Source organism: Felis catus, chromosome A1 (assembly GCF_018350175.1).
Source record: "Felis catus isolate Fca126 chromosome A1, F.catus_Fca126_mat1.0, whole genome shotgun sequence".
In the NCBI taxonomy this organism is placed as follows: Eukaryota; Metazoa; Chordata; class Mammalia; order Carnivora; family Felidae; genus Felis; species Felis catus.
In genome coordinates this window covers 37,831,342-37,844,393 of record NC_058368.1, presented here as the reverse complement: position 1 = coordinate 37,844,393, position 13,052 = coordinate 37,831,342, and the positions used below count along the sequence as shown (strand labels likewise).

The window sequence follows — 13,052 nt, the reverse complement described above, 5'->3', positions numbered from 1 at the left end:
AATTATAAAGTAACATAATTATGACTGATCTATATAAGATATAAAATCAGTATTATTGATGCTTACCTTCTAAAGGAGTATTATGTTTTCTGAGGAGAAGAGTCTAACTCTGGGGGGGGGAAAGTGTGGGAGGCAAAAAAATTGTAATTTACTATTTTTTAGCTCTGTCCTAAAGAGAGGGCACCCAGACTAATTGATGACCTATTAATTATATCCGACAAATGGGTTCGTTGCCCTATGATAACTTGATAATACTTCCATTAAGATCATTAAAGCCAACATTGCTTTGACTCCATAGCCACTTTCACTATAACTTTTTTTATTGCATAGTAATGAAAATTATTCAATAACCTTGTGTAATCTATATTTACAAGGTTAGATAACTGTTGACGATTGCAGTCAAAGGTAGACATAGAACTGGAAATCACAAAGCACTAGGTATGCTCATTGTTACTGGAGTATCAATTGCTCTTAGCCTTTCTCAGATAGAAAAAGAGCTATATGTATGTATATTAACCACGTATATGCATGTATTGATAATCATTTCTATATGTAACCATCTGAATCTATATTAAACATGAGTTAATACTGATATCTCAAATTTAATCCATTTAAATAAATGTAGTATGTACTTAAATATGCTCTTAACTTGGGACACAGTTCAATTATTTATCAATGTTTTGTGTTCCAAAACATTTTTGAAACTGCCTGTGGCAAACATTGGTCATTGCCTAGCCAAATGCATTCTTCTTCCCATCCCCCTCCTGTACTCCAGCTAAAAGTATACATTTCTAATATCTGCAGCTATGTATGGCCAGGTGACTTCTAGCTCATGGGGAAGGAAAATTGTGGGGTGGGACTTATTGGAGACTTCAGAAAATTAAGACAGTCCTCTGGAACATCTCTTTCTATTATTTCCCCTTTCTCTTCAGTTGCCTGGGATTCAGACAAGATGGCTGGACCACTGACAGCCATATTGGATCATGAAGTAATCATGACTCTAGAAACCTGTTCTAGGCAGTAAAACAACAAGAGAAGGCTGGAGTTTTTATAACTCAGAGATGCCATACTGACTGTGGTTTCCCTACATCCAAACTTCTTTTATATACAGTATATATGTATACACACACACATACCCATATTTCTTTATCCATCCATCCGTAATGGATACTTAGGTTGTTTTCATGTCTTAGCTACTGTAAATAATGCTGCAATGACCATGGGAGTGCAGCTATCTCTTTAAGAGAGTGATTTCATTTCGCATATATACCTAGCAGTGGGACTGCTAGAACATATCGTAGTTCTATTTTTAACTTTTTGAAGAACATTCATGTTTTCCGTAGTGACTGTACCAGTTTACATTCACACCAACAGAGCACAAAGATTCCCTTTTCTCCACATTCTTACCACCACTTGTTATTTATTACCTTTTTGATAACAGCTATTCTAACAGGTGTGAGGTGATAGCATACTATGGTTCTCATTTATATCTCCCTGATGATTAGATATGTTGAGCACATTTTCATGTACCTGTTAGCAACTTGTATATGTCTTTGGAAAAATGTTTATCAAGTCACTGACCAAGTTTAAAATTGGAACATTTGTTTAGTGCTATTAAGTTGCACAAATTCTTTATATATTTTAGATAATAATCCCTTATCAAGCAGATGATTTACAAATATTTTCCAGCATGGTATAGGTTGTTTTTCATTTCTTTTGCTGTGCAGAAGATTTTTAGTTTGATATAGTTCCAGTTGTTTATTTTTGTTTTTGTTGCTTATGCTTTAGATGTCATATCTAAAAATATCATTGTCAAGAAGATGTCAAGGAGCTTTTCCCCTATGTTTTGTTTAGGAGTTTTATGGTTCCAGGTTTTGCCTTTAAACTTCAATTCACTTTGAAACAATTTTTGTGAGGGGTGTAAGATAGGTGTTGTTTCATTCTTTTGCATATGATTACGCAGTTTTGCAATATCATTTATGGAAAAGACCATCTCTTCCCCACTTAATATTCATGACTCCTCTGTCAGATATTAGCTGACCATATATGTGTGTATTTTTTAACAAATTATGTATGTATGTACGTATATACGCAGTTTTGCAATATCATTTATGGAAAAGACCATCTCTTCCCCACTTAATATTCATGACTCCTCTGTCAGATATTAGCTGACCATATATGTGTGTATTTTTTAACAAATTATGTATGTATGTACGTATATACGCATGCATGTATGTATGTATGTATGTATGTATGTATGTATTTTACAGAGAGAACAAGAGAGCATGAGAGGGGGAGAGGGGCAGAAGCTGGGGAGAGGGAGGAGGAGAAGGAGAGGGAGAGAGGGAAAGAGGCAGAGGGAGAGAGAGAAAGAAAGAGAACGTTAAGTAGGCTCCTTGCTCAGCGCAGAGCCAAAATCAAGAGTCAGACACTGACTTTACTCAGCCACCCTGGCACCCCTCTGTGGCTTTATTTCTGAACTCTCAATTCAGTTCTATTGATCTTGGTGTCAGCTTTAATGTTAGTGCTATACTGTTTTGATCAGTCTAGCTTTATGGTATAGTTTGAAATCAAAAAGTGTGATATGTAGAGCTTTTGTTTTTTCCGTTTCTGTTGAGCTTGTTTTGTTCATACATTCCCCCCTTAATTTCACTTAGTTGTCTGTGTGATTTTGTAGTTCACTAGACTTAAGAGGATTAATCTGAAGTTTTGGGATGACAGTCCATACATCTCCAGTTCTTTTGACCCAGTGGTAGAGTTTTATTAGTTTCCCTTTGGTGGCATCATTTTACCCAATTCTTCATAATCCCTGTATAGTTGTATTGCTATCTGTGCCATTAGGTAAGTGGTCTCCTCTTCCAGACTTTACCAGTTCACTTTGTCCAGGAAGGACTTTCACTGGTCAACTCCTCTTGGGCTAGTGTACAGGTCGGCTGGTAGTGTCTGTGGGCAGGTGAGGCTTGCTGTTGGTGTCTGCAGTTGGCCAACACTACTACTTGTGCTCTAATGGTGGGGGTGGCTACAGGCTGGGCTCCACAGCTGAGTGAGGCTGCCGGCTGTGTTCAGGAGGAGCCAGTCGCTGGGCTTTGAAATAACTTCCGGTCAGGAAGACTCACAGGCTGTGTTTCCTGACAGGGTGGTGCTGCTGCTTGCAATCTATCACTGGGCAGGCCTGTGGGCGGTGGTCTGCAATTGCTCCTGGTTCGGGTGGGGTCTCAGGCTATGCTCCTCAACTAGACGGTGCTGCTCGCTGGACCCTGTGTTCAGCTGGGGCCACAGGTCAGGCTTTACAGTGGGACAAAGCTTCCAGCCTTGCTCTGAGATCAAGTGTGGTCTCAGGCTATGCCCTGACGTTGGGAAAGGTTGTAGGTTGGGCTTCACAAATGACTCAGCCATTGGCTCTGCTCTGCCATCAGGCATGGCTGTTGGCAGGGCTGTGATCAGACATGGCCCCCGCTTCACCCTGCAGTTGTGTGGGGCTGGAGACTGTTCCACATTTGGACTGATTGGCTGTCCAAGCTCCCAGATCAGGTGGGGCCACAGGCTCTGCTCCATGATTGGATGGGGTCCCTGGCTACACTCCCTGCCTCTATGATGCCATGGGCTGTTCAGCAATCGGGCAGGGCCATAGGCTCAGGTCTGCTGCTCGGTGGGTATGTAGCCCGGGCTTCATCAGGCGCTCAGGTCACTGTTCAGGATCATGTTTTATGTGGGGCCAGACACTATGTTCAACTGTTGGCAGAGCTGTCTGCCTGGCTCTCTGCCCAGGTGGGCCATAGGATATGCCGTGAGGCTGCTGGGCAAGCATGGTCACACATTCTGATAGGGTGGACTGAATGCCATGCTCAGCAGTTGGGCAGAATTGTGACTGCTGCTCTACCCGGGCGAGTCATAGGATGTGCTCTACAGCTGCTGGGCGTCTGTCACCTCACTGTAACTTCACTTAATTACAACTTCACACAAAAATCAATGAATGGAGGCAGGGATTATCTTAACTAGGCAGTAGGAGTATTGTGGTCCGCATTTCTCAAATCATTACACCACTATTTCCTTGTATCCATCATGTCTCATGACCATGTTGATCTGGATGGTTTTCACAGCTTGACCAATTTAGGGGTCAAAGAAAAACCAATGTTTGTGTTCTCCAAAGCATCAAATCCAAGACTCTGCTATATATCATGTTAGGCAATGACCCGCATAATTTAAAAAATATATATAAAATATTTTCAAGACACAAAGTCATTTGCCTCAGACACAGTGAAAAACAAAATAAGACGAAACACCTCTAAAAAATGTTTCAAAACAGTGAGCCATGAGCCAAAGCATTACCCATTTGAAACTTCTTGGCACTGTTCCCTTTAGACTATGTTATTTGTGAAGCTAACTTGAAGTCCTCGGATTCCATCTCCACTTCCTGACTTGGTCTCTTCATTCTTAACGACTTCCACTCCCAACAAGACTCATGGATGTGAATTCTACTGCACACTGCTTGCTTATAAGATAGAGCTGCTATCTGATGTTAACTGAATCAACTTTCTAACTGTTCAGCAGACTCATTCTCTAGACAGCTACAAGTTTAGGAGACAAAGAGAAGTTTATGGTTTGCTAGAATTTTGCCAAGTTACTCTCACTCTGAACCAATTGACAACTGGCTACCTTATTTAAGATCAAAAACAATTTTTTAAATCAATAGGGTACATTTTGCTAATTTGCCTAGTAATAAGCATTGAGCGTAACATTGATCAGCTATCATTTTCATGGGAGAATTTTAAAATAATATGCTTAGATTTGCCTAGAAAAATAATTTACCTAGAATCACATTTCTATTTCTTAAAATGAAAAAGAGGCTGCCAAGTATGATTTACATTAGAATCCCACATATCTCATAGTCTCGGCAGTTCTAGAAGGTGCTGTTAAAACATGTCTTTATAGTTTAGCAAAGCATATCTTTTAAAATGTCAAACATTTGCTAAACTTAACTGAAAGTAAACTTAACTGAAAGCCCTTGGGTACTGCTTGCTTTTGGATAAAAGCTGCATTGAAAGAAGCCAATAATAGATAGTAATATCTGAAAATGCTTTATACCTCTAAGGTTGAAAATGAGTTAAACAGCTTTATTTTTTTTCTGACCATAACCTCTAGGTTTCAGGGGAAATGCAAGTTCTTTTTTACTGAATTCTGCCAATTGACATAATTTATGAACAGAAGAGAGACAAGGTGCGAGTTAATACTTCAGAAGGATAGCTCAAAATGCATAACATTCCTAAGGCAATAAGTAAGGCAAAGGGATCTTTAATTGACTCTAAGTCAAAAGTCTCTCCCTTTCACTCTTGCCTGGTAGAATCATTTATTAACTTTGACTTATATCAACAAAGAAACATTGTCGCTTATCTCTTCATGGTGTAAAAACTTTTACAAATGGGTCTCCAATAAGGCAATGCAAACATACAGAGAAAGTCCTACCCGCCTGGCAATGCTTCTCCAACTGTTGGCTGGCTTGATTTAATTTCAGGAATATCTTGAAAGGATCTTTCCTAGGTAAGAAATCAAAAGAACTCAATGTGTAATCATTTGTTTTCTGAACATTTTTTCTCATGTTGTTTCTGATATGAGCTTAGGAATATAAAACTTTAGATAACACAACCCTGTTTTGAGATAGGAAGTGAATATTTAGAATGTTTATTTTCTATATACTAAACAATGAAGAGTTTATGATACACAAATAACCATATATGATAGAAAATGATTTGGGGGGTTAAATTTTGTTTTAGTCTTCCTATTTTATTTTATTTTTTTACATTTATTTATTTTTGATAGAGAGAGACAGAGCACAAATGGGAGAGGGACAGAGAGAGAAGAAGTCACAGAATCCAAAGCAGGCTCCAGGCTCCGAGCTGTCAGCACAGAGCCAGACGTGGGACTCGAGCTCACCAGCCATGAGATCATGACCTGGGCTGAAGTTAGATGCATAACCGACTGAGCCACCCAGGCGCCCCTGATCTTCCTATTTTCTAAGTGCTAAAATCTATAGATGAACAATAAGAAAATGCCTCTAGGAAAGAAGTGATAATGTTACAAAAACTTCAATATCATATATATTTTTTTACCAAAAAAAGAAAAAGAAGGAATTATTCCCATTCTGACTTTATTTTCTGTGACTAGACTCTTATTTGTATTGGTCTTCTGTAAAATGGAATAGAATATAAGAAACGATGGACGATTTTTGTATGATATGATTCTGGTGCATGACCAAATTGATTATGCCATATTACCGTAGTAGAATTCTAGCCCACTTCATGGAACAAAACCAACATTGTGGCTGTGATCTGTACCCGGACATTTATAAATTTAGCTCCTTTTGAGCTCATTATGTCTTCATCCCTGGTCAGTTTATAGAACTCCTAATTTTGAATAAATATAATTCTGTAAGTACACTGGAATTTTGAGTCCTGAATTTATATTCAATATTATTACAGAAAATATATAGATATTGCACATACATTTATGAATACTATAATGAATAGGAGTATAATGAAGTTATTAGGTGTTGGAAAAATACTTAGATTCAGTTCTACATCCCAGGATTTTGTGGGTATTGCTTACTTAACAGTTTACAGATAAAACAAACAAACATATAATACTAAACGTATAAGATTTTAGGTGACTAAATAATACAAGGCCCAAATATCCATATGATCTCATATGACTGAAAGTGGAAAAATGATAGTCCTCGGCACAAGTTTAACACCATTTTCAGGCATCTCAATGACATAATAATTATGGTTCATTAATTTTTAGATGTTTTGGTAAGTGGTAAATTCAGTGACTTCTACAGAATGAAAAATATATGTTTACTAAATTCTACAGAGATATTGGGGCACCTGGGTGGCTCAGTCGGTTAAGCGGCTGACTTCGGCTCAGGTCATGATCTCACGGTCTGTGAGTTCAAGCCCCGCGTCGGGCTCTGTGCTGACAGCTCAGAGCCTGGAGCCTGTTTCGGATTCTGTGTCTCCCTCTCGCTGACCCTCCCCCATTCACGCTCTGTCTCTCTCTGTCTCAAAAATAAATAAAAAAAAAAAAAAGTTTAAAAAATTAAAAAAAAATAAATAAATTCTACAGAGATATTAAATATAGCATAGTTATGTGATACTGAATTCTACTAAGTATTTAAATTAAATAGACCATAAAATTTTAACCAGATATGTGCAATGGTACCATTTTTATTTTTTCATATGCTCACATTGGATTCTCTGCCACAAGTCAGATAGTTTTGACCAAGACCTTTATTCCAGTCACTCCATCTGAGGTAAACCATATTTCTAGAAGTTTGGGGGTAAATTTACAAGTTTTTCCCATCATTGACTAACATACTGAATGCCTTCTTACCTCATAAATGTTCTGTTTGACTTTGGCAAGTTATTTAAATTCCCTCAAACTGTAAAACTTGGGCATAGAGCAGGAATCTCTTATTTGTTCCACTTCTAAAGTTACAGGTTTTGCTCAATATGAAGACTTTTGATATTTATTTACATGTTTAAACAGGTATGACTGTGACAATTCCAAGACTAATCTTGGCCACCAGTGACACTAGCTGGAAGAGTCGAAACTCTTTTCTGACATTACGTGGATGGGATATGAGCAGGTCATAATTACACCATTTCCCTCCAAAGAATAAAAAGTATGCCAAGCGTTAAGAAGAGTCTGAAAATAATTTACGTGTTTCCTGCTCTTTCAGTAACTGTAAATGAGATTAAAACACGGCCTAGCATCATATTATTATAGTTCTGATTTTTAAATCCTTCTCAATAATAATTATAAAAAACTCCTTTATTCACCCTGTGCTGTGCATTATGCATGGTGATTTACATATGTCATCTTATTTAATCCCATAGGCCACACTGAGTGCCAGCATTTGCTGAGGCTTTAAGATAAGACAAACATGTGAAGAGTTCTTTATAGCATTTATTTCTGACCTAAGAGATAGGTGCTATGTACCTATTACCATTCATATAGTTTCTTATCCTGGTGAACATGAGAAATGCAATATATATTTAACATGCGATTTAAAAATTTGGGACATAAATCACAGAGAGTTGATACATCTACTGAAGATTACACACCAGATGATTTTGACTCTGATAAGAAATTATAAGTTTCTCATAATAACAAAATTATTCCAAGGGAATAAATGGTGTACAATGATTAAACTATCGTTCAGAACACCTTTTTAATTGTCTACTGTTTTCTGATTTCTTAAAAATCATGGATGTATTCCTTGCATATTGTCAAAATCATGAAATATCAAATTCAAAAACACACTTAAAGACTCAGAGGAAGGAAGGAAATTAATAGTATTTATTCAAGTTTGGTTATTATTTATTTATGAGTAATTTGATTATTAGCATCTTTCACTATATACATAATATATAATGAATTGTATATAATATATATAAAATACATCATATATAAAAATATTATATGTATATATAATATACATTCCATACATACATTCCATACATTCCAATATATATATGGAATATATATACACTGGAATGTACTTAATAATATTCTTTTATATGTAAATTTAAATTTACATCTTGCCAAATAGCCAACCGATTGTCCCACTCCTATAATTTTAAAAATATTTTGTGTTCTGTGACCAGCTTTGCTGTTTTATGCAACAGAAAAACTGCACTTTAAAAAAAAATTTTTAATGTTTATTGATTTTTGAGAGACAGAGTGTGAGCAAGGAAGGGGCAGAAAGAGAGGGAGACACAGAATCCAAAGCAGGCTCCAGGGTCTGAGCTGTCAGCACAGAGCCCAACGTGGGGCTCAAACCCACGAACTGCAAGATCATGACCTGAATCAAAGCCGGATGCTTAACCAACTGAGCCATTCAGGTGCCCTGAAAAACTGCACTTTTAAAAACTAAGTTCTTTTTATGAACTTTATATTTTATTCTCAGAGAAGTGTTTAAAAAAAAAAAGCCTATGAGAAACAGAGAAACAAAAGAAAAACAAAATGCTGAATATTCCAATTCTCCAATTTTTCTCCAAATACTTTAGAACACCTTACTTAAAACCAAAATATTCTTTGCTTGACAATTCTTTGGTTCAGTTCTAACAAACACCATCCCCAGACAAGGCAACCAAGGGTACTGCCAAATGATGTATGTAAGACGAATAATGGAAACGTTCTTAAATATCAGTCTATGTCCAGGACTTTCATTTTCTCAAAAACATAGTAGTCTGGATCTTCCTCATCTTCTCCTTCCAATCCATTGTCACTGTACCTGTTCTACCTCTGGTCAGGCCAACTCAGTCTGGGACTTCCACTTATGTGGACCTGAGAACATTGGCCGACTCCTTATTCAGTCTGTTTTGGGAATATCTGTACTCATGAAAAATTGATAAACATAATAATTCCAGCTTTTTCTTTTTAATTCATATTATTTCATGTAAGCAGTTGAATGTAATAAAAATGCAACTGGGATGTTACTGAGGACTTTTTGTTTATACTGCAATTTCTATAAATTCCTATTTCATTCTTTTAATGGTTTAGTTTGCTCAATTTTATTGCAGAAATCATAGTAAAAATAAATGAAAGTTTATGAAATGGTATAATTTTCTTTATATTTAATATCATCTCTTCCAATAGATTAGCAGAAATGAAATTACTGGCAGAAGTATATGAATATATTAAAATTCATAATATATATTGCAATTTAGCTTCCAAATGAAAATGAACCCATAATGGCATCAGAATTATTGACAGCCTTATAGACAAAATTGTGCTAAGTTGTGGGTTTTTCATACATTATTCATTTACAATTCACTAGTGAGCACCTGCCATAGGCCAGGCACTTTCCGAGGTCTCTTGTGTTACTTTAATGGGCTTTTTCTACTTATAAGGGTATAACTTCCAGATGTGACCTTTGTTTGAATTTTCTGCTCAGATTGGTTGTTAAGTTTCTTATTGAATGTGATTTTACTGTGTGGGTGTTTTATTTACATTTTTTTTCTGTTTAAAAAGTCATAGTTTGTGTTAATCAACCATCACAAAAATATACACTACAAAACATGGAAGTCCCTAGCAGGAGTCAGGAAAGGTTACTACCAACCGCTTAACTCAGATGCTTTTCAGTTTTATTTTATTTTATTTTATTTTATTTTATTTTATTTTATTTTATTTTATTTTATTTTAAAGTTTCTTTATTTATTTTTGAGAGAAAGAGAGAAAGCGGGGGAGGGGTAGAGAGAGACGGAGAGAGAGAGAACCCCAAGAAGGCTCCATGCTGTCAGTGCAGAGCCCAATCTGGGGCTCGAACTCACAAACCATGATATTATGACCTGAACTGAGATGACGAGTTGGAAACTTAACTGACTGAGCCACCCAGGAACCTCCCTTATTATTTTTTTTTTTTTGCTTTTCAATATTTTAAAACATGTTTTATTAAGTAAACATACATATATAAATTAATTTGTAAAATTACATCTACTAATATATATTTGAGCACTTACTGAAGAGTAGGCACTGCTCTATGCACAAATAATTATATCATTTAACCCTTACATCCATGTGACATATATGGTTTTATTTTGTCCATAAGCTATTCTTTATTCTGAATCTAGTTATACACGCTTAGAAAACATTATTCTCACTCTTCCTTCCTCCCCTATTCCACCGACTCTCATTTAGTTTTTCTCAAAAAAGAAGTAGTCTGGATCTTCCTCATCGTCTCCTTCCAATCCACTGTCCTTGTATCAGTGGTACTGACTGGACCTTACTGTTACATTTTCAAGAATCTTCTCCCACCCCAGTTGCTGGCCTGACTTAAGAAAACCCAGACTTGCATATCAAAAACTTAGAATTTTAAAAGAACTTTTACCCTTAGGAGCACTGGAAATTTGCTTTGGAAGCCAAATAGTGGACATAAAGCTTTCCTCCTTTGAATTTCTGTTATGTTATCCCAATTACACTTGGGTAACCTGAATGACTTTGATTCTTATGAAAAATAAAATATAAAAAAGGACAGAAGAGAAATATCACAAAGAATAATATCTCAAGGTATCTTACTATATATGTCTACCAATGGGAATCTAAAATATTTACAGAATAAATATATTAGCCATATGACTGCTCCTATTTGCTACCTCTATTTTACTTTCTCTTGTAACTTCATTATTAACATTTTTTTTAATTAAAAGCATTATGTTTAGTCAACATTTTCTTCTTTGTGTTTTTTTCTACAACATCTGCATCAGCTATTGCCCTTGAGGTTATAAACTGTTTTGACTCACATAAATCCTGACTTAAAAAGTAAATTTAGGGGCATCTGGCTGGCTCAGTCCATTGAGCATCTGACTCTTGATTTGGGCTCAGGTTATGATTCCAGGGTCTTAGGATTGAGCCCTTCATCAGGCTCCGTGCTGAGCATGGAACCTGCTTAAGTCAATGTACTACAGCAGAGTAATTTTGATTTTGTTTTTGAAATTTTGGGAGGGCTCACAGTGAGGGATATATCACAGCATGCACAGAAATTAAAGAGTGATGTGTAGAGAGAGTGCTTCCACAGCTAAGAGCCAAAAACAATGTCTGTTTTTAACCTTCCACTTTGCATAGAGACTTATTTCACCAGTCTCTCCTTTATCATACAGTTTCTTTCTTTCTTTCTTCTTGATAAGTGGAAGATACGTTATTCAGAAATCAGTGATGCTTACTGGATATCATACACCCAAGAACACAAATCACGTTGAATGACACCTGGGTCTCAGAATAAAAATCAAAGTAGAAGTGCCAGCCAACTTAGCTTTTTCTTGTTTTTTTGTACATGAGCCACAAGCAAATTAATAATTTTAACTAAATGAACTATAATTAAGCCCATCTATCAAATAGAAATATTAATATTTTGAGGGTTTTATTATAAAGACTATAATAAAAATAAAATAATACAATCATCAAGGCACTTCACCCTACCTAGGACAACCGGTCCCCATATTCTCTTTAGAGAAAAAACCCATGTTTTCCTTTCTAAACCCAGTATGATTGCGTAGGCTCCCTTTTTTTACTTAAGAATGGTCTCAGGGTAAGCAGAGCATCTTGTGATAAAGAATAGAGGAACACTGTCATTTCTGACAGTCTCGTGTTTTTATCTTTTATTTATTTAAAAATACTTATTATATGTTTTCAGTCTCTTTCTATTACCACAGACTGGAGGGTTTTAGTTTCGGTTTGTTTTTGGCTTTGACTGGCATTCAAGATGGCTTGTTTCCTTGTATTTGCTGTTTTGTTGGTGAGTTCTTACAGTCCATGCTTGATGAGTCTTCACCCTGGGTTGAGCATATATCCTTTCAAAGAGATTTACACTTGCTTTTGCCAGGTACCGTGGACTGTTTTATATATTAATTTCTCCAGTGGGGGAGGTCCTGGAGCTCATAGATAGTATAAATTAGAGGTGCAAATTCATGGAATAAAGTGGAAGTATTTACTGACTCATGTTACATGGAATATTAAGAATTGACTTGCTTCAGGCAAGCAATTCTGGTACCTTTGATTGATCTCTCTTCAATTATGCATCAGAGAGTTTTCTTAATATTGCCACAATATCTATGGTGACCTTTTCTATTTCCTAGAATGGATATAGGATATTTATATATTTTGCATTTTTATTTTAGTTAATTTTTTCAGAAGGCGGAGAACTGAATTCACAGATTTAGACCAGTGTTTTGACCTATAATCCAAAAATCCTCTTAATACATATTTTTGTAAAGGTCCATGCAGTATCTCTCATTTCAGCTGATACTTGTATTGGCTTACTAGGGCTGCTGTAACAAAACAGCACTGTTTGAGCAGTTAAAGCAAGAGAAATTTATTTTCTCAGAGTCCTGCAGAGACTAGAAGTCCAAGATCAAGGTGTCAGCAAAATAGTTTTTTCCTCAAGGCCATAAGAGAAGGATCTGCTGCTGGCCTTTCTTCTTAGCTTATAGTGATACCAGTCTTCTCCATTTGTCTTCACACGGTCTTCACTCTGTAGGTGTTTTGTGTCCAAACTG

At 36.3% G+C, this 13,052-nt stretch overlaps 1 long non-coding RNA gene across 1 annotated transcript in view; it reads right to left on the bottom strand.

Moving 5' to 3' along the window:
* The window catches only part of LOC123384385, a 205,137-nt gene that overhangs the window by 58,670 nt on the left and 133,415 nt on the right, over positions 1–13,052 (bottom strand). Inside the window, exon 3 of the long non-coding RNA XR_006595411.1 lies at positions 5,464–5,534. This is a non-coding gene — a long non-coding RNA (uncharacterized LOC123384385). The remainder of the gene's footprint in view (positions 1–5,463; positions 5,535–13,052) is intronic.